The following is a 27481-nucleotide window of genomic DNA, read 5'->3' on the forward strand; positions in this document are numbered from 1 at the left end:
GAAAAGCATTCAGTCTGCCACTATTAAATATCATGTAAAGTTTTTTAGATGTTTTTCAACAGGTTGAGGAAGTTCCTGTCTGTTCCTAGTTGGCTGAAACTTTTTATCTTGAATGATTGTGTATTTTATTAAATACTTATTCTGCATATATGTATTTTTCTCTTTTAGTCTGTTAATATGATGAGTTACGTTGACTTACTTTGAAATGTTGAACCAACCTTGCATTCCTGGAACAAACTCTCTTGGTCATCATATATTATCCTTTTTATACTCTGCTTGATTCAACTTACCTATATTTTCTTAAGAATTTTTTCATGTAAGATCATGAGGAATATTGGCCTGCAGTTTTTTCTTCTATTATCTTTGTGTGGCTTGGTATCCAGGTAATGTTGGCCCCACAAAATGAGTTTGGAATTATTTCCCTCCCTCTTCTGTTTTCTGAAGAAATTTGTGTAAAATTGATATTACTTCCTGAAATGTTTGCTAGAATTCACCAATGAAGCCATCTGTGCCTGGAATTTTCTTCATGAGGAGGTTTTAAACTCAGTTCCTATTCTTTAATGGACATAGAGCTATTCAAATTGTCTACTTCTTTGTGAGTGAACCTTGGTAATTTGTGTCTTTAAAGGAAAATTTTCATTTCATCCAAGTTATCAAATCCATTGGCAAAAATTGTGCATTATGTTCTCTTATCATCCTTTAAAGTCTGTAGGATCTCTAGTGATGGTGTCATTTTCATTCCTAATATTGATAATTTCTGCGTTTCTTCCCCTCCGCACTCCCTTGTTCTTTCTGGCTAGAGGTTTTTATCAACTTTATTTTCAGTGAAGTAGTTCTTGGTTTTATTGATTTTTCTCTTTTGTTGTCTTTTTTTCTCCCCTTTTTTCTACCTGTTTTGGGTTTAACTTGCTTTATCTTTTCATTTTTTTAAGGTAGAAGCTTAAGTCATTTATTTGAGTCTTTTTTCCCATTAATATAAGTGCTATAAGTCTAGTGCTGTAAGTTTCCCTCTAACCACTACTTTAGCTGCATACTACAGAGTGATATGTTGTGTTTTTGTTTTTTTTTTTTTTTTTAAGGATTTTCTTTTTTTTTTTTTTAAATTTATTTATTTATTTATTTTTGTCTGTATTGGGTCTTCGGTTCGTGCGAGGGCTTTCTCCAGTTGCGGCAAGCGGGGGCCACTCTTCATCGCGGTGCGGGGACCGCTCTTCATCGCGGTGCGCGGGCCTTTCTCCATCGCGGCCCCTCCCGTTGCGGGGCACAGGCTCCAGACGCGCAGGCTCAGCAATTGTGGCTCACGGGCCCAGCTGCTCCGTGGCATGTGGGATCTTCCCAGACCAGGGCTCGAACCCGTGTCCCCTGCATTAGCAGGCAGATTCTCAACCACTGCGCCACCAGGGAAGCCCGATATGTTGTGTTTTTATTTTCATTCAGTTCACTTCATTTCCTGATTTCTCTTGTGATTTCTTCCTTGATCCATTGATTGTTTAATTTGGAAGAAACTTGAAATTTTTTAGATATTTTTCTGTTATAGTGATTTCTAGCTTTATTTCAGTTTTGGCTCAGGAATATACTTTGTATAATTTCAACCTGTATATTTACTAAGATTTGTTTTATAGTATAGGACTTTGTCCTTCAATATATTCTGTGTGTTATATTTGTAATTTTTTAAAATGTGTATTCTGCTTTTGTATAGTGGAGTTTTCTATAAATATCAATTAGGTCAATGGGTTGATAGTGTTTTCTGTATCTCTTTTTATTTGTTCTGTCATTTACTAAGAAAGGAGTATAGGAATCTCTCAACTATAATTTTAGATTTGTCTGTTTCTCCTTTCAGTTTTAATCAATTTTTGCTTCATGTTTTTTCAAGCTCTGTTATTTGCAAGCACATTTGAGATTTTTACAGCCTTTGATATATTGATCCCTTTTTTAATATAATTGTTCTTCTTTATCTCTGGTTATATATCTTATTCTGAAGTCAACTTTGGTATTAATATAACCATTTCTGCTTTTTGTTTTTCTAATTAGTTTTTTCATTGTGGTTTCTTTTTACATGTTTTTGCTTATAACCTCTCTTGTATCTTCATATGTAATGAGGGTTTTTTGTAGAGTGCATGTCGTTGGGTCATGCTTTTTAAATTTAATCTGTCAACTTCTGCTTTTTAAGTGTTTAGACCATTTATATTTAACACAAGTTTTAACATAGATGCATTTAAAAATACTGTTTTCTGTTTCTCCCTTCAGGTCTTGAGTCATTTTCTCCCTGTTTTTCTGCCTTCTTTTGAATTGTGTTACATGATTCCATTTTGTCTCCACTGTTGGTTTATTATGCTCTTAAAAATTTCTTTCAGCAATTGCTCTAGTGCAGGGACAGCAAACTACATCTATGGGCCAAATCCACCCCATCATCTTCTTTTGTGAATAGAGTTTTATTGGAACATAACATGCTTATTCATTTATATCTTGCCTATGGCTGCTTTCAAGCAACAGCAGCAGAGTTAAGTAGCTGTGACAGAGACTGTATGGGCCACCAAACCTAAAATACTACTCTGGCCTTTTACAGAAAATATTTGCCAACCCTTGCTCTAGTTTATGTAGTATGTATCTTTATCTTATCATAGACCATCTTTAAACAATATCATACCACTCTGTATGTAATGTAGTATATCCCTTGGAATAGTATATTTCTGTTTTCTTTCTGTTGTCATTTGTGCTACCGTTGTCATACACTTTATTTCTGCATGTAGTCGATTCTCATTATTTGTGATATTTATGTTCTGTAAAGTGACCTCTGACATCGAATTAGTGAATACTGAACCCTTGCTCTTAGGGGAAATACAGGGTTAGGTTCCTGAGAGCATCAGGACACATTTTTGTCTATCAGTAAATATATAATCTCGTTTTATGTGTGTTTCTGCTTAAAAATACCTTATTTAATATATATTGTTGATTCATTAACATTGATCTCATGGCCAGAAGCACGGTAACTCATGCCTGAACGAAGCTTATCTAACACACATATTTTCTCCATGAGGCACATCATAGCCTTCTTGCACTTAGGAACACTAGACAGCACCTCAGCACTATGCTTGGGGGCCATTTTAAGCAGAGAAATCACCACAAAAAAAGCCCCCAGATTGAGAACACGTGGCACTAAATAGACTGTGAAAAAGACTTGCACTTTATACTATGAGAGGCAGAGCATCACCTTGTTCAGTTTCAGCTGGGAACATGCACAGAGTGACAGATTTTTCACCTTCTCTGCATGTCTGCCAATGACTGAAAAAGCACAGAGAGTATTGATTTTTGTGTTACAAATAAATTTTAGCAAGTAGGCACATTCACAGATACAGAATCTGCAAATAATGAGGATTGACCTTTGTTACAGATCCTTTAACACATTGTTATTCTTCTTGCTTTTAACAGTAAATTATGTTTTTAGAAAGTTGAAGCTGAAGAAAATGATCTTTTATATTTATCCACTTATTTAACATTTTCAGTACTCCTCATTACTTTGTGTTAGATCTGAATTGTATGCAATATGTCCTTTCTCTGTCTTCATTTAGATTTTTCAGCAATTTGAAAATCACATGCCTTATTGTAGTTTTCTTTCTGTTTTGTTGCTGGGGGTTGTTAAGCTTGGTCTTGAGATTATAGTTTCTTCAACTTTTGAGACTTTTTGTATTCCTTGAAGCTTCTTTTAGTCTTTATCTGTGTCATTTCTACCACCCTTTAAAAATTTTCCTAAACATGCTCTTGTTTACTTTCTTCCTCCTCTTCTTTCTGTCTAATCCAGACTTTCATTTGAAATATGCAGTGCAATAGGAAAGCTATATTTGAATTGCCTCCAGGTTGTGCTGTGACCACACCTGAGCTAATATGTATTTTTAAAACCGTTTTCAATCCCAGCCTGCTGTGTTTTTTTTAAGTTAGTTTATTTTTTAAATTTTATTTATTTATTTATTTTTGGCTGCGCTGGGTCTTTGTTGCAGCGCACGGGCTTCTCTAGTTGTGGCACAGACTCTAGAGCACGTGGGCTCAGTAGTTGAAGCGCGGGCTTAATTGCGGTGTGTGGGATGTTAGTTCCTCCACCAGGGATCAAACCTGGGCCCCCCTGCATTGGGAGCATGGAATGTTAACCACTGGACCACCAGGGAAGTCCCCCCAGCCTACTGTTGAAAATAGGTTGGAGTGTGAACCAAGCTCCTTGTCAAAGTTTTGCATGATTCAGTAATTTTTGATAAGTTGGTCAGTTGGTTACAATCAAATGAACAAGCTGATACACATACTTTGACAAATGCAGACTTTACCTCAGTGTTTGCATCTTTTTTTCTACAAAATCTTATCCAGTCTACTTACATCTACCTTTAAACAGTACACAGGAAAATTTCCTGATTACCCTTCAGTGAGCATTTCCTAATGACCAGGTTTTTTTAAATTAGGATCAACATTTTCAAAGTTTGTCATATTTATGCAAAAATGGCTAAATTTTCAAAAAATCTTTTACCACAAGGTCACATGTTGTGAAGGATCAAGATTCTTAAATGTTTACAAGGTCCATGTATGTGGTTGCAAGCTTAAGTGCAACTTAAATGTGACTTACTTTGTAACAGTGGTTTTCAACTCTAGCTGCACGTGAGAATAACCAGGGAGCCTAACAGACTCTTTCCCAGACCAGTGAAGTCATGCTCTCTAGGGGTGGAGAGTTTGTATAAGCACTATGGTTCTCATGAGCAGCCAAAGTCAAGAACCTCTACTTTAATGGAAATCGACAAGCATAAATGACCAGATAAGTGATAATCTGAAGATATTTTTTCCAAATATTTAAATTGCATATTTTGTTGTATGAGCGTGCTATCATTGTTTTCCACATGCAATAATATATTTTTAAGACATCTTATAATTCAAAAATTCAATAAGGTCTATATCCGATTATAGGTTAATATGACAGTTCAAAATTTTATATTAGAAAAATGCTAGTGATTTCATTTCTTCTATTTGGCAGATTACAGAGAGCTAAATGGCACCTTTCCTAGATGCCATTATGCGTTATGACTTCATGCAACTAAACAAATGTTTGTGGTATAGTTACTCTGTTCAGTCACAGTGCTGGATATTATGGAGCCTATCAAGATAAAAGATAAATTCACTGCCTCTAATGATTTATGCTCTAGAAAAAAGAGATGATGAGTCAAATTACTGTAATGTGAGGTAGATCATGATAAGTCCTGAAATAAAGCTACAAAAATGGTAAATGACTCAAAGGAAGAACTGTCATCTTGTTGGGGAGTTATGACAGCCTGTTTTAAACCCTACTTTTTGCTTTCATTATCACCAACTGTAGTCCTTCACCTAGAGAGCTAAACTTCAGTTGCTAGTAAAATGCCCCACCACTACTTTGATAGCTTGTAGCATGAATACAAGATGCATTAACATCCTCAGTAGTCAGTGAGAGAGCAGAAACCACCTATTTATTCATTTCACAGTCAAATGAATAAAGCTTTATGCTTCTGATTCCTAGTAGTGTTCTAAATTTTATTAGAGCTAGACCTAGTTATTCAAGAATTCATGGTGATTTCTGTTCTCCTCACTCCCCTGCAATTAACTAGACAAACATTTGGGGTTGCTGGCAGTGAACAAGTGACAGAAATATGTGATTATTTTTGTAAGGTATTATTGCAAGAATACTTAGAAAAAAATGCTTATGATTCCCAAAGGCATATCTCTAGTCCAGATTCCTTCCTAAGCTCCAACCGTGCCATATTCTGTCTTATTACTAGGCCTTTGTGCCTGCTGTTCTTTTCCTTGGAACACCCTTCCCCTGCCACATCCTCTGCTTAAACCTCCAGGAAGTCTTTTCCTGACCTCCTCAGTCTGGGTTAGGTGCTGGTATCCTGTACAACCTGTATTTTAACTTTCATCATATTGATTGTAATTGTCCTTTTACTTGAAAGTATCCACCGTAAAACTGTAAGCTCTGTAAGGTCAGGCATCATACCCATAGCAGGTGCTCAACAGATGTTTGTTTGTTTTTTTTAATAGATCTTTATTGGAGTATAATTTCTTCACAATACTGTGTTAGTTTCTGTTGCACAACAAAGCGAATCAGCCATATGCATATATGTGTCCTCATATCCCCTCCCTCTTGAGCCTCCCTCCCACCCTCCCTATCCCACCCCTCTAGGTCATCGCAAAGCACTGAGCCGATCTCCCTGTGCTATGCTGCTGCTTCCCACCAGCCGCCTATTTTACATTCAGTAGTGTATATATGTTGATGCTACTGTCACTTCACCCCAGCTTCCCCCTCCCACCCCATGTCCTCAAGTCCATTTTCTATGTCTACCTCTTTATTCCTGCCCTGCAACTAGGTTCATCAGTACCATTTTTTTTTTTTTTTTTAGATTCCATATATATGCATTAGCATACGGTATTTGTTTTTCTCTTTCTTATTTACTTCACTCTGTATGACAGACTCTGGGTCCATCCGTCTCACTACAAATAACTCAATTTCGTTTCTTTTTATGGCTGAGTAATATTCCATTGTATATATATGCTGCATCTTCTTTATCCATTCATCTGTCAATGGACACTTAGGTTGCTTCCATGTCCTGGCTATTGTAAATAGTGCTGCAGTGAACATTGGTGGTACATGTCTCTTTTTGAATTATGGTTTTCTCAGGGCATATGCCCAGTAGTGGGATTGCTGGGTCATATGGTAGTTCTATTTTTAGTTTTTTAAGGAACCTCCATACTGTTTTCCATAGTGGCTATATCAATTTACATTCCCACCAACAGTGCAGGAGGGTTCCCTTTTCACTACACCCTTTCCAGCATTTATTGTTTCTAGATTTTTTGATAATGGCCATTCTGACCGGCATGAGGTGATACTTAATTGTAGTTTTGATTTGCATTTCTCTAATAATTAGTGATGTTGAACATCTTTTCATGTGCCTCTTGGCCATCTGTATGTCTTCTTTGGTGAAATGTCTATTTAGGTCTTCCGCCCATTTTTTAACTGGATTGTTTGTTTTTTTGATATTGAGCTCCATGAGCTATTTGTATATTTTGGAAATTAATAAATGTCTGTTGTTTCATTTGCAAATATTTTCTCCCATTTTGAGGGTTGTCTTTTTGTCTTGTTTATGGTTTCCTTTGCTGTGCAAAAGCTTTTAAGATGTTTCATAATTGAATAAGTAAAGAAAAGAATCCATATGAAGCAGTATAGTATGGTAGTTAAAAACATGAGTTTGCGGGTCAGTAAAATTTGGGTTTGTCTTTACCACTTACTAGCTGTGTAACCTTGGTTTCTTATCTGGAAAATGACGTTAAAAATAATACTAATTTCGGGCTTCCCTGGTGGCGCAGTGGTTGAGAGTCCGCTTGCCAATGCAGGGGACATGGGTTCGTGCCCCGGTCCGGGAAGATCCCACATGCCGCGGAACGGCTAGGCCCGTGAGCCACAATTACTGAGGCTGCGTGTCTGGAGCCTGTGCTCCGCAACGGGAGAGGCCGCGACAGTGAGAGGCCCGCGCACCGTGATGAAGAGTGGCCCCCACTTGCCACAACTAGAGAAAGCCCTCGCACATAAACGAAGACCCAACACAGCCAAAAAATTAAAAAATAAATAAATAAATATTAAAAAAAGAAAAAATAATACTAATTTCATGGTTTTGTGTGTGTGTGTGTACGTGTACATTAAATGATATATTTATAAAACGCTTAGTCCAGCACCTAGCACATAGTAATCACACAGTAAACGTTAGCTTAACAATAATATTATTTATCAGTTTGATCTTCATGGTTTCTAAACTAGACAAGCAAGCAAACAAACAAAACTTTAACCACACTGTACTTTGGGATCCTTTCCCTTTTGAGAGCTTATAAGAAACTAGTGGTGATCCAGAAATAGCTGAAAGCTACTACCAGTTAAGTTTATGTTAACTTTTGGTTTTCTGCTTTATGGAATATACATTTGTGTCATATTCTGTTTTCTACTGTGTATAAGACAACTGATTCCTTTCTTGATCTATATGGGTAAATTCTTTACAGTTTCATATTAGCTCTACTAATGCTTCTTTTTATTGATGCAGAAAGTTGGAGGTTAATGATATATCAATTCTGTGGTTTATTTAATCCTCTGTTCTTGGTCTGTATGTGTGAGTTTCATGTGCAGTCTTAGCTCTTGAAAACCTGTGACTTTTTCTTTTTTAAATTTTTTATTATTATTATTATTTTTTGGCTGTGTTGGGTCTTCGTTTCTGTGCGAGGGCTTTCTCTACTTGTGGCAAGCGGGGGCCACTCTTCATCGCGGTGCGCGGGCCTCTCACTGTCGCGGCCTCTCTTGTTGCGGAGCACAGGCTCCAGACGCGCAGGCTCAGTAGTTGTGGCTCACGGGCCCAGTTGCTCCGCGGCATGTGGGATCTTCCCAGACCAGGGCTCGAACCCATGTCCCCTGCATTGGCAGGCAGATTCTCAACCACTGCGCCACCGGGGAAGCCCAAACCTGTGACTTTTGTCTTCAGTATTGTAATATATTCCTCAGGGGATTAGTTTCTTTAGATTGATGTGATTACAGATGTGTTTTCAGAATCATATAATTTTGAGTTCAACTGATTTAACTAGTTAGTTACTATTGTTGAGCAGTAAGTGAGCAAACATGCTTTTTCTGTATTTCTATACCCTTAGGCTATTACATCTAATATAATGGAATTGAGATATTCCTTATTGTATGAATATTCCCAAGGACTGAACTGCCAGAAAGAGCCTATAGAGCAACTATAAAGGTATAGGGAGAGGAGCGTTCATTGAAACTATGTAAGATCTTTTGATATCACAAGAGGGACATGAAAACTAACCAAGAGTACATAAATATTTCCATTAGGGAAAAAGTGATTAAAAGTATTTATTGATAATTATCTTAAGAAATAAATGAATACAACTACAAATAAAATTAAAAATTTTTGTGAAATATTTAAGAAAAAGACTTTGTGAAATAGATGTAGTATCATGTTCCTGAAAAAGAAGACTGATAGTATATAATTTTTACTCCCCAATTTAAATTATTTTTTCCATTCAGAATGTTATTGGGATTCTTTTTACTCTGACAATGTTTTTCTAAAGTTTATCTGGGAGAAAAAGTAGTCAAAAACATTAAGTTAAAAATCTGAAAAATAAGAAAGGGAAGAGAAAAACTACAATAACTGAAACCAAATACTGCTAAAAACAGTAATAGATCCATGGCACATTTTAGGTACATGCCAAGGGAGGCATGAGAAAAAAAAAGGAATCATTTTTCAGAAATTTGTGTTTAGAAAACTCATTAAGCAGTTGAAGGGCCATAAACATAGACCTCCACTTAATACCTGACACCAAGATAAATTTCAGAGGATTTAAAGGTTACATATGAACATTCAAATCAAAGGAAAATTAGAATAAAGTAGAATTGAATATTTATCAAACTTAGAGAGTGGGTATCTCACTTTCAAAACAATAAAAGGGAACAAAGGGAAAAGAACAGTTTGCAGATTTGAATATTCCAAGTGTAATATTTACATATGTAAGAATAATAAAAACAGAAATAAGATGGGGGAAATACTACAACAAGTATTATATAAGGTTAATATCTATTCTGTAAAGAGCTCATATATTTGTAAGAAAAACACTGGTCTCTAAATATTTGGTCAATTGATAAAAAAATATATTTCACAAAGATATTAAATTAGTAAACAAGCATGTGTGAAAATGTTCAAAGTAGTAGTAATAAATAAACATTAGGTATTATGTGCTCAATTAGGGGAAAAGTGTGATTGGTATTTCCATTATAGGTCAGGGTGTGGTAAAACCTCATAGAAATAGAGAACAATCAATGATTCCAGGCTTATAAAAGTTAAAAACTGGATCAATTTCTAACTAACACAGATAATATAAAACATACACACTGAGATTTTTTTCCCCCGCAAAGAATATATCTCTGTAACCAGCAAATCACTGATTGTTGAACTTTGCTTAAAACTTGGATGTGACCAAAAGTGGTCACTCTTTGAATTCAGTCCAGTTTCATGACACATCCTGAGGGTGGAGTTTCTTTTGTTGTTGTTGTTGTCTTTAGCTTAAGCCAAAAAGTTAGCTTCCTTTTTTTGAAAATTTGAAATGCTTCCAACATTTATGTTACATTGAGGTTGGTTCTGTTTTACTCCTCTTTCTATCCTTCCAAATGCGTTATACTCAGTAGACATTTGTTAAAAGACACATTCTACCTGCTTTTACTGCTAAAAACATGATACTGCAATTAATCTGTGGTGCTAATTACTTCCCTTGATGAAATAACGTATAGTTAGAGCCACAAAGAAAAAGGAATGAGCGGATAAGCACCAGTATTCTTTTCCATCCTGTGTCATGTATCAGCGCCTTAATTTTGCCCAGCCTGCTCCCACTAGTTTAGGTGGTCAGATATTTAGTTTCTAGAGCTCTCTCTGGGATTGTGCAAAAGGCCAGGTTCTTCTAGAAGACTCTGAAATTCTTTAACTTATTCACTCTGAGAATACCAGTGAACTTCATCCTTATTCCTTGTAAGAATGTAGATTAAGACAATTTTATTGGCAAATACTACAGCCCCAGTATCTAATTTTAACATATAAGATTAAATTAAAACAGTAGGTCTCAATTGGGTTGACACCACCACCACCACCCCACCCACCCCCACCCCCCGCCCAGGGAACACTGGGCAGTGGCCGGAGACGTTTTGTTTTTGTTTTGTTTTTATTTTGTTTTGTTTTGGTTGTCTCAGCTAGGGGGAGAGGAAGTGCTACTGGCATCTAGTGGATAGAGGGCAGGGAGGCTGCTACAGTGCATGGGAGAGTTCACCAGCCCGGCCCACCCCCCATCCCAGCAAGGAATTATCTGGTCCAAAATGCCAGTAGTGCTGAAGTTGAAAAACCCTGAGTTAAACTATATAGAAATCGAATTTATGAGTTTGGAGAAATAGAAAACTTCTGTTAGTAATATTGTAGGGTCTTAGTAAATTAGTGAAAATCAATGTCTTCTAGATGTGAATTGTAGCTTGAGAGCTTTAAAATAGGATTTCCAGTTTGGCTTGGGTGTGTTTGTTTTAAGAATATTACACAGTTTCCATTATGAGTATGGATATAGTTAAACAGTGGAAGGAAGTTTTTAACCTGTGTATATTAGATTTCTGTATCTTCGTATTGGTTTATAAAGCAGACTTAACAACACACGGGATCTCTGCCTTCTAGAAGTTTATAAGCTGAGGGGAGTGTTTTTTATACTGATGAAATCCAAAGAACTGGTAGAACTGGCATTCAGGAGAACAAGAAGGCAGACTCTCTGAGCAGTAGGTAGAAGTGGGATTGAGCCAAGCAGAATTGGCTGATCAGATCTCTGCTAGGAGGCCACTACCAGAGAGTCAGATTACAATGAGCAAATCAAAACTGAGGGAGCATGCCTTGCCCATCTAAGAAGAGAGTGTTCATGCATGGATTCCCAGTGTCAAAATTACATTAGCATTTAAATCTGTTCTGTTATTTTTTGTTATTGGTGTGTATTTTTAAAAGATAATAGTAATCCAAGAAAGAGGTAACAGTGTTTTCAAATCAAAGAGACAGATGCAGGTTAAGATTTTGATTCTGTAACTTTCTTATTTTTTGTGATTATCGATCCTTTCTTCCGTCATTTGACTTCTAATCCTGATTAGTAACGCAAGGGTCATAATACCTACCTCAATGTTAAAATATAAAGCCCTTAATACATCGTTTGGCACATAATTAGTACCTTCAAAATAGTAATATTCATGGTTTTAAAATCTCTTGAAATCTGGAAAGACCATTGATCCTGTAGTGTTCTTAAAATTTTAGTAAATACCAAAGCATGTATAGCATTCATGCTATACACATGACAGTAACTTTGCTTTACTCTTGCCCTTTGATTTTAGTATTTAGCATATAACAAACTTAAAAATAGAGTTGAAATATTCACTTAATAGAGGAGTGGGGTTACTTGTTTTAGGAATTTTGAGGAAATTAAATGAGATAGCCTATGTCAAGTGCTTTGCATAATGCTTGATGCATAGCAACTATTACACTCAATGAATGTTAGCTTCTTATCTTGCTTTCACATTGCCAAGAGGCTTAGAAATACCACTATAATGCTACTGCTATTGTGTTTGCTGAATGGAGATAGTAGATGTAATTGGAGTAGGAGAGGAAATTGGCAGACAGCAATTCATTTTAAGCTATAATGATGTTTACTGAAATTGAAATGATTCTAACTAAAGCTGACTGTTTGCTTTTAACTGATTTAAAACATTTGTTTTTAGTTTTGACCATTTACATGACACTAGACCTGAAGGCTCTTTATGTATCCTAATTTAGGAGGATTTTGGTCTCTTCTTTGACTGAATACATTGTCTCTGCAGACATGGTGTAATTTTCAGGTCCTGCCAAAATAGAGTGAAAGCCCCAGCTGTATTTTTTGTGTTCTAGAAACCAGTTGTCATTCTGTTTTTTTTTCCCCCCCCGGTTCTTTCCACTACAGCTGTGTTGCAGTCGCTAGGTGACATGCTACTCTTTACCCTATCCCTACATTTTTTTGTCTTGGCAAAACAGTGTCAGGCAACCATTAACTAATCTGGATCCTTAAACTGGAAGAAGGATTTTTTTTTTTTTAATTCTGCTGGGTATTCAGGTTAAGACCTTGGCTAGAATAGAAAGTTCCAAGAAGTTTGAATTAAAGATAATCAGAACTAACTGAAAAACAAAGAAAAAATAAAATGAAAAAAAGATTGTTTTGGATTGTGTCAAAGAAAATGGTATTAAATGAAGCAACTCCTCTGGAATGCCATATTCAGAAAATCCTGTTGGAGATTAATGATGAGATTCAGAGTCCACATTGAATTTTCTCATTGGCTCATCTAGACTTTAGTGCCTTCTATCTGTGTATAGAAACAGAGTCCTTGAAATTCTTCTCTTCAATTAAATACTTTCCTAAAAAGTGATGTTAAAGTAATAATTATATTTGTTTCTGAGAAATATTTTAGTGTTAAATTAGTTTACCTTTGCTCAGTAGGCAACTTTTTTCAGTAAGTGCCTGTTAGATACTAAGTTCTAGGTGCTGGGCATTCAGTAGGGAACATTGAAAAGAGATTGCCCTTGCCTTCTTGGAGGTTATTTACTATGATCTGGTTTATTATTAGAAAGACTTACTGTGCAGATTTACTTGGCATCAAATGACTTTAGTATTCAACCTTTCAAATTAAGTGAACATAAAAAAAACCCTGTGCTGCTGGAAATGTTCTATATCTTGATCTGGGTGGTGCTTACATGGGGTAGGGGATGTAGAGTTATCTATCTTCTAATTAACATTAGTGTACTTTACTCATTATACTTCACTTAAAAATGCTTTTTAAAGTAAATTAAATGTACAGTAAAACTCCAGTGGTGGGACTTCCCTGGTGGCACAGTGGTTAAGAATCTGCCTGCCGGGCTTCCCTGGTGGCGCAGTGGTTGAGAATCTGCCTGCTAATGCAGGGGACACGGGTTCGAGCCCTGGTCTGGGAAGATCCCACATGCCACGGAGCAGCTGGGCCCGTGAGCCACAATTGCTGAGCCTGCGCGTCTGGAGCCTGTGCCCCGCGACGGGAGGGGCCGCGATAGTGAAAGGCCCGCGCACCGCGATGAAGAGCGGTCCCCGCACCGCGATGAAGAGTGGCCCCCGCTTGCCGCAACTGGAGAAAGCCCTCGCACGAACCGAAGACCCAACACAGCCAAAAATAAATAAATAAATAAATAAATAAATAAATAAGAAAATCCTTTAAAAAAAAAAAAAAAAAAAAAGAATCCGCCTGCCAATACAGGGAACAAGGGTTCGATTCCTGGTCCAGGAAGATCCCACATGCCTTGGAGCAACTAAGTCTGCGAGCCACAACTACTGAGCCTGCATGCCACAACTACTGAAGCCCATGCACCTAGAGCCCGTGCTCCGCAACAAGAGAAGCCACCGCAATGAGAAGCCCGCAAACTGCATCAAAGAGTAGCCCCCGCTCGCCATAACTAGAGAAAGGCTGAGCACAGCAACGAAGATCCAAAGCAGCCAAAAATAAATTAAAAAAAAAAAAAAGTCCAATGGTTTTCCATTGCATTTAGAATAAAACTCATATTCCTTTTTTAAAAGTGTATAATGATAAATTATATGTCAGATAATGTTAAATTCTGAAGCTGTTTTGTTAATATGTAAAAATTGTATTTGACCAAGTAGAATTAAAAAGTTGGAAACTTCCTACCTCATCTAACATATTTTATTGATAGAATTTTAATGGCGTGAACTTTAAACTGTTAACATTAAATAACTCAAAATATAGTGTTGCTTGAAGGAATTTTATTTGCAAGTATTAGAACTTTTTACTTAGGATAAGTATAAGTTAATACCATAAAAAGTAACTTCCACAGAATGGTTATAGAAAGATAAGATGATCTGTTTTTTATTCTTGAAACCATCTTTAATGCAAAAGCAAAGACAGACGAGTCTAAAGTGGGCAAAGGGAGTGCATAAGGAAGGGGTGAGCATTTGATAACTTATGGAGTTCTGTTACTTTCCCACATGGACTGGGAACAGACTTGATTTTGCACAGTCAAGAGAAGTCATTGGCACAGTGATGGGGGGGGATTTGGAAAGAGGCCAAACTAAAGGCCTCTTTTGCTTCTGCCCTGCTAGCTCTTTTACTGTTTCTTTCATTTCCTCTTCTTTTAATCAAGGCTGAAATAGGCTAGGGAAGGAAATATAGGCATGTCTAGTTTTCAGAAGATTATCAACTTACTTCCACATTTTCCAGTCCCTCTATATTCTTGACCCCTTTTTTCCCCAGAGCAGTGTTTCTCAACTTCAGCACTGTCGACATTTTGGGCCAGAGAATTCTTTGTTCTGTGAAGTGTTCATTGTAGTATGTTTAGTAGCATCCCTGGCCTGTACCTACCAGATAGCAGTACCACAAGTTGTAACAACCGAAAGTGTCTCAAGACGTAGCCACATATCTTCTGGAGGGCAAAATCACCCCAATTGAGAACTACTGCCCTAGAGGCATAAGCTAAATAAATAGCCAGTGACAGTTGCTGAGAGTTACTAAGCTTGTTACCACCTCTGCTGCTTTTCTAATCTTGGTGCCTATTACAAGCAGCTTTTTTTCCCCCCTCATGAGAAAAGGGTACTTAGAAAGCATCATACCATTTTATTAGGTAAGACTTGTATTCTGGAATGATTAATAGAAAGGAGCCCATTGAAAATAGAAATTCACAATATAATCAAGAATTGATTTTCATTAGTTTGGTAGCATATTTCTTCCTCTTAAAAAATTATACAACTGAAAGGGGAAAAAAAGTTCTCCTTTGTTCTTTATTGTGCTGGAGGCTGGCTTAGGAAAACAAGCCATTATCTTGAAAAAGCTCTCTTTTTCTGTATAGGGTATTTTACTGGCATCAGATCATTTTGAGAAATTCAACATATATACTGCTAAATATACAGGGATTTTGTTTGTGTTTTTTGATATGTTCAGGCCTTATTAAGGATCTCCCACACAAAGAGAAACATTCTGAGGAAAGGTTGGATTTGGTGTTTTAAAGATCATCAATCCATGAAATAGGCAAATACGAATAACCAATTTACAGAAAATATAGCTGTCTCTTAAGCATGTGAAAAATGCTCAACTTCACTTCTTATTAAAACTATACTGAAATACATTTTTTACCTAAAGTCAACAAGTTCAATAATATACTTGCTATGGACTGAACTGTGCTCCTCTTCCTTCTCAATTCATATTTTGAAACCCTAACCCTCAGTGTGACTATATTTGGAAATAGGACTTTTAGGAGGTAATTAAGGTTAAATGAGATCATAAGGGTGAGGTCCTAATCCAGTAGGATTGGTGGCTTTATAAGAAGAGAGGAAGAGAGAAAGAGATCTCTTTCCCCCTCCATGTGCATACTCCGAGGAAAGGTCATCTGAGCACACGGTGAGAAGACTGCTGTCTGCAAGCCAGGAAGAGGGCTCTCAACTAGAATTTGACCATGCTGGTACCCTGATGTTCAACTCCAGCCTCCAGCAATATGAGAAAATAAATTTCTGTTTTTAAGCTGCTCAGCTATGGTATTTTGTTATGCAGCCTGAGCTGACTAGTACAATACTGTAAAACAGTATGTGGAAGAAACAGACTTTTTTTTTTTTTTTTTTGAGTATAGTTGATTTATAATGTTGTGTTAGTTTCAGGTATACAACATAGTGATTTGGTTATACATATATATGTATGTATCTATATTTCTTTTTTAAAATTCTTTTCATTGTAGTTTATTACAAGATATTAAATATAGTTCCCTGTGCTATACAGTAAATCCCTATTGTTCATCTATTTTATATATGGTAGTGTGCATCTATTAATCCCATACTCCCAATTTATCCCTCCCCCCCTTCCCCTTTGATAACCATAAGTTTGTTTTCTGTGTCTATGTGTCTGTTTCTGTTTTGTAAATAAGTTCATTTGTATTATTTTTTAGATTCCACATATAAGTGATTATATATTGTCTTTCTCTGTCTGACTTACTTCGCTTAGTCCATCCATGTTGCTGCAAATGGTATTATTTCATTCCTTTTTATGGCTGAGTAATATTCCAGTCTGCCTGTCTGTCTGTCTATCTATCTGCCAACCACATCTTCTTTATCCATTCATCTGTTGATAGACACTTAGGTAGCTTCCATGTCTTGGCTTTTTTTTTTTAAATTTTATTGGAGTATAGTTGATTTACAGTGTTGTGTTAGTTTCAGGTGTACAGCAAAGTGATTCAGTTATACATATATATATATTCATTCTTTTCCAGATTCTTTCCCATATAAGTTATTACAGAATATTGAGTAGAGTTCCCTGTGCTATACAGTAGGTTTGGCTGTTGTAAATAGTGCTGCTATGAACATTGGGCTGCATGTATCTTTTTTTTTTTTTTTTTTTTTAATAAGAACTGGCTTTTATTTATTTATTTTTTAAAATTTATTTATTTATGGCTGTGTTGGGTGTTCGTTTCTGTGCGAGGGCTTTCTCCAGTTGCGGCAAGCGGGGGCCACTCTTCATCGCGGTGCGCGGGCCTCTCACTATCACGGCCTCTCCTGTTGTGGAGCACAGGCTCCAGATGCGCAGGCTCAGAAATTGTGGCTCACGGGCCCAGTTGCTCCGCGGCATGTGGGATCTTCCCAGACCAGGGCACGAACCCGTGTCCCCTGCATTGGCAGGCAGATTCCCAACCACTGCGCCACCAGGGAAGCCCTGCATGTATCTTTTTGAATTAGAGCTTTGTCTTTTCCACATACATGCCCAGGAATGGGGTTGCTGGATCATATGGTAACTCTGTTTTTAGTTTTTTAAGGAACCTCCATAGTGGCTGCACCAATTTACACTCCCACCAGCAATGTAGGAGGGTTCCTTTTCTCCACACCCTCTTCAGCATTATTATTTGTAGACTTTTTGATGATGGCCATTCTGACCAGTGTGAGGTGATACCTCACTGTAGTTTTGATTTGCATTGCTCTATTAATTAGCGATGTTGAGCATCTTTTCATGTACCTGTTGGGCATCTATATGTCTGCTTTGAAGAAATGTCTATTTAGGTCTTCTTCCCATTTCTTTATTGGGTTGTTTGTTTTTTTGATATTGAGTTGTATGAGCTTTTTGTATATTTTGGATATTAAGCTCTTGTCAGTCCCTTCGTTTGCAAATACTTTCTCCCATTTCATAGGTGGTCTGTTGTTTTGTTGATGGTTTCCTTTGCTGTGCGAAAGCTTTTAAGTTTGATTAGGTCCTATTTGTTTATTTTTGTTTTTATTTCTATTGCCTTGATAGATGACTTAAGAAAACATTGTTACAATTTATGTCAGAGAATGTTTTGCCTGTCTTCTCTTCTAGGATTTTTATGGTGTAATGTCTTACATTTAAGTCTTTAAGCCATTTTGAGTTTATTTTTGTGTATGGTGTGAGGGAGTGTTCTAACTGTATTGATTTACATGCCACTGTCCAGTTTTCCCAGCACCACTTGCTGAAGACGCTGTCATTTTCTCCATTGTATATTCTTGCCTCCTTTGTCGAAGATTAATTGATCATAGGTTTATTTCTGGACTCTCTATTCTGTTCCACTGATTCATGTTTGTTTTTGTGCCAATACCATACCATTTTGATTACTGTAGCTTTGTAGTATTGCCTGAAATCTGGAAGGATTATGTCTCCAACTTTGTTCCTTTTCCTTAGGATTACTTTGGCAATTCTGGGTCTTTCGCGGTTCCATATAAATTTTAAGATTATTTGTTCTAGTTCTGTGAAAAATGTCATGGGTTGTTTGATAGGGGTTGCATTAAATCTGTAGATTGCTTTGGGTATTAGGGACATTTTAACTATATTAATTCTTCCAATCTAAGAGCATGGGATATTTTTCCATTTCCTTGAATCAACTTCAGTTTCATTTATCAATGTTTTATAGTTCTCAGCAGATAAGTCTTTCACCTCCTTGGTTAGGGTTATTCCTAGGTGGTTTTTTGTTTTTTGTTTGTTTGTTTGTTTTGATGCAGTTTTTTTTTTTTTTTTTTTTTTTGCTTTGATGGCTGGCCTTTTTTTTTTTTTGATGCAATTTTAAACGGGACTTTTTTTTTTTTTTTTTTTTACTTTCTGATACCTCATTGTTAGTGTAAAGAAATACAACAGATTTCTGTATATTAATCTTGTATCCTGCTACCTTGCTGCATTAATTTATCAGTTCTACTAGTTTTTGTGTGGAGTCTTTAGGGTGTTCTATATAGAGTATCATGTCATCTCCATGTAATGACAGTTTTATCTCTTCCCTTCTGATTTGGGTACCTTTTATTTTTCTTGTCTGATTGCTGTGGCTAGGGCGTCCAGTGCTGTGTTGAATAGAAGTGGTGAGAGTGGGTATCCTTGTCTTGTTCCAGGTTTTAGTGAGAAGGCTGTCACCTTTTCATCATTTAGTATTATGTTGGCTGTGAGTTTGTCAAAAATGGCTTGTATTTTGTTGAGATATGTTCCCTCTGTACCCACTTTGGCAAGAGTTTTGTCATAAATGTATGTGGAATTTTATCAAATGCTTTTTCTGCATTTATTGAGATGATCATGTGGTTTTTGTCTCTTTTTTGGTGATGTGGTGTATCACATTGATAGATTTGAAGCATCCTTGTGACCCTGGAATGAATCCAGCTTGATCATGGTGTATGATCCTTTTTCTGTGTTGTTGGATTTGGTTTGCTAATATTTTGTTGAGGACTTTTGCATCTATGTTCATCAAAGATATTGGCCTGTAATTTTCTTTTTTGGTAGTGTCTTTGTCTGGTTTTGGTATCAGGGTAATGATGGCTTCATAGAATGACTTTGGGAGTGTTCCCTCCTCTTCAGTCTTTTGGAAGAGTTTGAGAAGGATTGGTATAAGTTCTTCTTTGTATGTTTAGTAGAATTCCCCAGTGAAGCCATCTGGTCCTGGACTTTTGTTTGCAGGGAGTTTTTTAAATTATAGATTCCATTTCACTTCTAGTGATCAGTTTGTTCAAATTATCTGTTTCTTCTTGATTCAGTTTTGGCAGGCTGTATGATTCTAGAAACTTGTCTGTTACTTATAGGTTGTCCATTTTTCTGGCATATAAGTGTTCATAATGTTTTCTTATGGTATTTTGTATTTCTGTGGTATTGGTTGTTATTTCTCCTCTTTCATTTCTTATTTTGCTTATTTGGGTCCTCTCTTCTTGGTGAGCTTGGCCAGAGGTTTGTCAGTTTTGTTATCCTTTCAAAAAACTAGCTCTTGGTTTTATTGATTTCTCTATAGTTTAGTTTTAATTTCTATTTTATTTATTTCCTCTCTGATCTTTATTACTTCCTTCTGCTGACCTTAGGTTTTCTTTGTTCTTCTTTTTCTAATTCTTTTAGGTGGGAGATTAGGTTGTTTAATTGGGATTTTTCTTGTTCTTTGAGGAAGGCCTGTATCGGTATGAACTTCCCTCTGCTTTTGCTGCATCCCATAGATATTATATGGTTGTGTTTTCATTGTCGTTTTTCTTGAAGTATTTTTTTAATTTCCTCTTTGATTTCATCGTTGATCCATTGGTTTTTTAGTAGCATGTTGTTTAGTCTCCATTTCAACGATTACATGTAGACTAAACAACATGCTACTAAAAAACCAATGGGTCAACGATGAAATCAAAGAGGAAATTAAAAAATGCCTTGAGACAAAGGACAGTGAACAACCACAAAGAGAATCAAGAAAAAAACATGGATTCTTAATATGTTACTTTTGGAGGTATAAATTGGTATACAGCCTCTGTAAAGAGCATTTTGGCAATGTCTAAAAATGTCAAATGTGCATGTTCTTTAACCTAGCAAATCTGCTTCTAGGAAATATCCTACTCATATACTCAAAAGATGGAAAAAAGTGTGTATATAAGATTATACACTGGGTATTGTTTGTAATAACAAGATTCGAAATAGTAGCTTCAATTCATGTGGCACTCGGAACATATCAGGAGTTCTAAGCTGTTTACATATATTCACTTATTTAATTTTCATGACAACCTTACAAAGTAGGTACTATTTTACAAATGGAGAAGCTGAAGTTAAATAAGCCAAGGTTGTATAGTTAGTAAGTGAAATGGATCAGGATTTGAATTCAAGATTGTTTGGCTTTAGTTTTACTCCTCAACCCATATCCCATCAGTAGGGAACTGGTAAAATAAAACTATGCAGCTGTCAAAAAAAAAAAAAGAATAAAAACGTTCTTTGTATATTGTTATGGAATGATCTCTAAAATATATTGCTAAGTGGAAAAGAAAACAAGACACGACACTGTTTATAGTATGCCACCATTTGTGTAAAATGAGGAAAAGATATGTCCATGTCTACTATCTAGGTATAAAATACATTCAGAAGGATACTGAGAAAACTGGCGATATTGTTGACTATGACAGAGATCACTGGGCAACTAGGGCATAGATTTTGAACTCTACTCTTGTACTTTTTTTTTTTTTTAATAAATTTATTTATTTATTTTTGGCTGTGTTGGGTCTTTGTTGCTGCATGTGGGCTTTCTCTAGTTGGCGGCGAGCGGGGGCTACTCTTCGTTGCGGTATGTGGGCTTCTCATTGCTGTGGCTTCTCTTGTTAGAGAACATGGTCTCTAGGTGCGCGGGCTTCAGTAGTTGTGGCGCACGGGCTTAGTTGCTCTGTGGCATGTTGGATCTTCCCAGACCAGGGATCAAACCCGTGTTCCCTGCTTTAGCAGGCAGGTTCTTAACCATGTGTCACCAGGGAAGTCCCTCTACTCTTGTACTTTTAAAATTTTGAACCACGTGAATAAATTGCCTACTAAAAAATAAATAAAATTATATTCTAAAAGAATATATATCCCAAAGTATAAAATAATTATCCATGAGTCCATACTGAGATATATCTATATCTATATATAGATATAGATATATATATGAAATACATTTGGATGAATAAATAAATGGTAAGAAATAGAAAAATCTCCTATACAGAAGAATTCCAAATAATTTATATAGATACTCTGCCTTGAAGGACAGGGAACATAAATTGTCATTTCTTAAGTGTGGGATGTGCATAGTGACTTCCTTCTAAAGAGTATGGTGTTGGTGGGAGGGGGAAGTAGCTTTCCAGTGGAGAAACCTGACAAACATGACCTCAGCCAGATCATCAAGGTCTACATCAACGGTTATAAATGATGTTGATGGTAGGTATGCTTGATATGGTGATATGACGAGAATGACACCTTACCTCTGAGGTCTTCTTCCCCCAAACCCGTAACTCCAGTTTAATAATGAGAAAAACATGAGAAAAATTCCAATAATGACATCTGACAAAACACCTGAACAGTAGTACTCCTCAAAACAGTCAGGGTCCTCAAAACCCTGCAAAGTCAGAGAAACTGTCATGGCCAAAAGGGGCCTAAGAAGATACAACAATTAAAGGAAATATGGTATCCTAAATGGGATCCTGGGACAAGAAAAAGACATTGGGTAAAAACTAAGGACTTCAGTTAATGATAATGTATCAATATTAGTTCATTAAGTATAACAAATGTACCGTAGTGAAAATGTTAATAATAGGGGAAATTGGGTATGGAGTATATGGAAACTCACTGTACAATTGTCTCAATTTTCCTATAACTCAAACTATTAAAAGTCTATTTTTTAAAAGCGTATATATAATAAATACACTGAATAATATAAAAGTAAATTTAAAATTCAGATGTCTATGTCCTGTTCCCCCGAGCTTAACCATAAACCTGGGAAGAGAGCCTTAGCATCTTTTGTTTTAAGCATTCCAGATACTTTCCCTAAGCATCTTTGCTGCACTCATTTTTGTCACAAACATTCAAGTCTTTTGTTCATACATACTACAGTACTACATGATTGTGGTCAGTTGAATCTGGGTGCAGAACTGCAGAACAGAGGCCAACTGTCAAGTTATACATGGATTTTTGATTGCATAGGGGTCAGCACTCCTAGTGCACACATTGTTCTACCATACACAATTTTTTGCTTATTCATCCCTCTTCTCGTTCAGCATTGCACTTTTTCATTAAAATTTCTTCTTCCTTCATTAAGAGAGATATCAGTTTCCAAATACTAGGATACATATTTGTAACTGAGCTTTGTATTGTGTTGTGAAAGCCTTCTATTCTACATTGTTGTTTGTATCACATGTCTGAAAATTGTATGAGAAATGTGGGATCAACTCTGCACCTTTAAGGCCCTCGGCCTCTTTCTCCTCCAATGTGTAGTGTATTTTAAAATAAGAAACCAACTCTTGGGGCAAATCATCCTCATTCGTCAGCTCAATAAAGCAATCAATGTTGCTAACTAGAAGAAATGCTAGTCTGTCATACAGAGTGAAGTAAGTCAGAAAGAGAAAAACAAATACTGTATGCTAACACACATATATGGAATCTAAGGGGAAAAAAAAGGTCATGAAGAACCTAGGGGCAAGACGGGAAGAAAGACACAGACCTACTAGAGAATGGACTTGAGGATATGGGGGGGTGGGGAAGGGTAAGCTGTGACAAAGTGAGAGAGTGGCATGGACATATATACACTACCAAACGTAAAATAGATAGCTAGTGGGAAGCAGCCGCATAGCACAGGGAAATCAGCATAGTACAGGGAGATCAGCTCGGTGCTTTGTGACCACCTAGAGGGGTGGGATAGGGAGGGTAGGAGGGAGGGAGATGCAAGAGGGAAGAAATATGGGAACATATGTATATGTATAACTGATTCACTTTGTTATAAAGCAGAAACTAACACCATTGTAAAGCAATTATACTCCAATAAAGGTGTTAAAAAAAAAAAAGAAAGAAATGCTAATGCTCTTTGAAACCAAACTGTCAACCAGTTATTTTATCTTTGATGGCAAAATTGCCTTATGGCCAATTAGTTATGTGGCAAAAATGCTTGCTGCAAAGATGTCTATGGCTTTACCATGCTTGGGGTGAAAATACCAGATGTGATTTTAAGCTCCATAGATGATTCCAGTGTGTGACCAAAGGTGAGACATCGTCTTAGGAAATGGTTCTCTTGCTTGAAAACCAATTTCTGAATTTTTAAAAATCATGAACAGTCAATCCCTATATATTCAAATAATTATTAACAGGGTTTTTTTTTTTTTAAATAAATTTATTTATTTATTTATTTATTTTTGGGTGTGTTGGGCCTTCGTCTGTGTGCAAGGGCTTTCTGTAGTTGTGACGAGCGGGGGCCACTCTTCATTGCGGTGCGCGGGCCTCTCACTGTTGCGGTCTCTCTTGTTGCGGAGCACAGGCTCCAGACGCGCAGGCTCAGTAGTTGTGGCTCACAGGCTCAGTAGTTGTGGCTCACGGGCCCAGCTGCTCCGCGGCATGTGGGATCTTCCCAGACCAGGGCTCGAACCCGTGTCCCCTGCATTGGCAGGCGGGTTCTCAACCGCGGCACCACCAGGGAAGCCCATTAACAGGGTTTTATTTTTTGTTTTTTTGTGGGGTTTTTCCTCAGTACAATTGTTTAGGTTTTTTAAAGTGTGTGTTTATGTTTTACTTCCTTGTTTTCTTCTTTTTAAATGTTTAATATACTCATGCCTCAAGATTCATAATATTTTTAAAGGTTGGCCACAGTGTTTCCTGATGTTCAGTGACAATATTTAATATTCTCTCTGGCTTTTCTTCAGGCCACATTTTCTTTTACTTCATTTTGTGGGGACCCTTGTTTTCAGAGAATTCCTAAATATCCTGCTAAACACACCTGTAGATCATAATTGTGAATAGCAGAAATCTCTTTTTCACAGGCTAGTTATTACATTTGCTCCCCCTTGGAATTCTGTAATTTCTCAATTATATAGATGAATATAGTGTGTAAACATTTGCTAGAAAGTTACTTTATTCCTTGTCATCACTGAAGACTTTCCAGCTTGGTACACAAATGCTTATTTTAAATAAATATTCTTAATACTCCCTATAATTCTTTTTGTTTGCTCTTTAGTCTCTTAATAATGCTAATATGACTTCATTGGGTCATGTGTTTATCAAGATTATTTTATATGTATTTTTTCTAAGACATAAATTTTTTGTTTTAATATTTTTCCTCTCTCATTGATGTGTTTATTTAGTTATTTAGTTATGGGGACTTTTAGTTTGGTCAAAACAGTGTAAGTGATCCATATAATTTACCAGAGGTAGTTTCTAGAGGGAAGTGTTCCTTGTTGTCTTGCTTTCCATCTTCTTACTGTAAAATCCAGACCCTGATACCTCTTTCCTGGCCGATAGCTTCTGCCTTGTATTTAGGAGCTTGCTCTGTCTCTTCTTGTTCCAGTTCCTGCTACACAGTGCTGTCAGCATTATCCCTTTAAAATACAGATTTGATCATGTTACTGCCTTGCTCTGGAACCCCTTGTCTCTCCCCCTTTGGATATAGAATAATATAAACCACTAGTGTTTATTGATCATAGTGCTGAGTTTTTTATAAACATCAAGTAATTTAATTTTGATAAGGACCATTTAAAGTTAATATTCCTGTTGATCGTTGAGAGGTTAAGCAGCTTATGTAAGGTGCTGTAGTTGGTAGGTTGCAAAGCTTGAACCCAGCTCTGTTGATTCCAAGCTTCTCTGTTTGTATGGTCCCTGTTGGGCTCCTGTGTACTTTTTTGCCTTCTTTCTACCCACGCCCTTCCTTCTCCAATCGTAGGGTCCACTGACTTACCTTCTCTCGTTTACCTTGTACTTTCTCAATGATGACCCTTTCACTTTCACTTTCTGCCCGTGGAAACCTTGCTTCTCTTTTTATGATTCTGCTCAAATATCACTGTTGAAGTGATTGTCTACATTCCCAGTTAAAGTTTTTATTCCCTCTTCTAGAATTTTATTTTTCATTCTTGGCATTTCTCTTATCATGTTATATATTTGTTTTATTTCTCTTTCTACTAGATTGTAAGCCCCTGGAAGGCAAAGACTGACTGTCTTACCTTTACAAACCATAGGGCCTTACACTTAGAGGATGTGAATTTTTTAAAAAGTGAATTTTTTAAATGAGTTTTATTCATACAAATATTTTGTTAGAGATTTTATAAGGATGGGTTGTGAAATCCTTTTTATTAATCCTTAAGAATTATTGCAGCTAAGTTATGGGGATGTTTTACTCCCCATTAGATGTTTTCTAATTTAATAATAACTAAATCAAATTTAATAACATTTCAATTTTAAATTAAAATTTAATGAAAATAATTTTTGATTCTATATTTTTACTCTTTTCAATGGAAAATTTTTAAGCTGTTAGAGATGTTTAAAGCATATTATGAGGTTTTATAAATATTGGTAACTCAAATAATTGAAAAGAGAATGAGCATTATAAAAATTCTAAATATTTCTGCACTTTTTCATTACTTACTCAGTAGGTTTTTAAAAATGCAAATAAACTTTAAAATTTCTAATTAAGTCATTGTTTTCAATTCTTAAAAATTCAACTTTTTCCCAAAAAATTGAGACTTTTTTAGAGATACATGTAAGAATTTTTAATGGGAAAATTAAGGTCACAAAATAAGATGAAGCTAGGTTGGTATCTGCACCTAAAACATATGCCATAAGATCCTAGACTGATGTTAGAATTAGGCTACAAATTAGGCTTGGCCTTTTGCAGTGGGCAAAGTAAACAAGAAAACATGATTAGTTACATGATCAAATTGTTCATATTATAAAACCAACCAGAGAAATTTCTTTTATGGGTCCTCACAAAGAAGGGCTACTATATGAAGTAGGTGAACCATCCTCAGCAACATCCCTGCAAAAATGCGTTTACAGTTTAGTGTGACAGATATATATCAGGCCATTCAGTAGAGGACAGTGACATACTGTATAGTTCGTTAAAGGATATTCTGTGAGGAGTCAAAATAAATCAGTGAGAGAATACAGTTTTGAAATCAACTAAAGAAATTAGAACTATCTGGAGCAGCATTTCACAAGGTACTGATAGTTTAGAAAGTGGTCTTCTTAAAAATTGTTTTAAAAATTAAAGTTATTTTGTAAGGCAAGTACTTAAAGTTGTCTCTTAAACAACTTTATTAACTATAAAACATTTTAGACTCACACCTTTATATTTTAGTCCTTGGTATACTAATCCCCAAAGTGTCTCAGTAATGTAGTCACAAAATGTAGAAGCCTTGAAATATTTACACATAGGGCATATGTCAACAGATCTGTAAGTCTCCTGCTCTGGGCAAAGATTTTTTGAAAAGAAAGCTACCATAAAGAATCATGTATTTGTAACTACAGTGAGTATATTAAAGAAAATATTAGATAAATGCTAGGAACTATAGGTCCATTTGGCAGAAATGTAGGAATTGGTACTCCTGTGACTGTAGTTTGGGAATTACTGATCTTCTACCAGCACTATTCAATAGAATTTACTGTGATAATGGAAGTGTTCTATATCTCCACTGTCCAAAATGGTAGCCAGTAGCTAAGGTGGTGATTGAGCACATGGAATGTGGCTAGAGTGACTGAGGAACTAAACTTTTAATTTTATTTAACTTTAATTAAATTTAAATAACTGCATGTGGCTGGTAGCTAACCGTATGGGAAGCTCAGTTCTAGAGGACAGGAAAGACTGCTTATCTTTCAGGCTTTGTAAGAGAAGCACTAAGTTCAAGATTGTATTCTCCATCAGTAACTGAATAAAGAAATTCTGTACTTTTAGGAGACACATGTTTTAAGATAATCAATGATTATTTATATTGCTTACTTTTATATTTTTGAACTTGCAAATTAACCAGGATGCTTGAGCATATGGTTGATCTTTTTGGATATTAATAGAATTGTTAGCAAATAGTGTTAGGCTAAAAACTACATTTAAAATTATTTTATAAGGTTGAGACATTTACTTATAAAAATAGAAAGCTGTAGGTATAC

The 27481-nt window shown here is 36.2% G+C and overlaps 1 protein-coding gene across 3 annotated transcripts in view; it reads left to right on the forward strand.

The window, feature by feature from the left end:
* The window catches only part of PRKD3 (protein kinase D3), an 85581-nt gene that overhangs the window by 17384 nt on the left and 40716 nt on the right, over positions 1–27481 (forward strand). The gene's annotated exons all lie outside the window — the stretch shown is intronic.

Source organism: Balaenoptera acutorostrata, chromosome 12 (assembly GCF_949987535.1).
Source record: "Balaenoptera acutorostrata chromosome 12, mBalAcu1.1, whole genome shotgun sequence".
Classification (NCBI taxonomy): Eukaryota; Metazoa; Chordata; class Mammalia; order Artiodactyla; family Balaenopteridae; genus Balaenoptera; species Balaenoptera acutorostrata.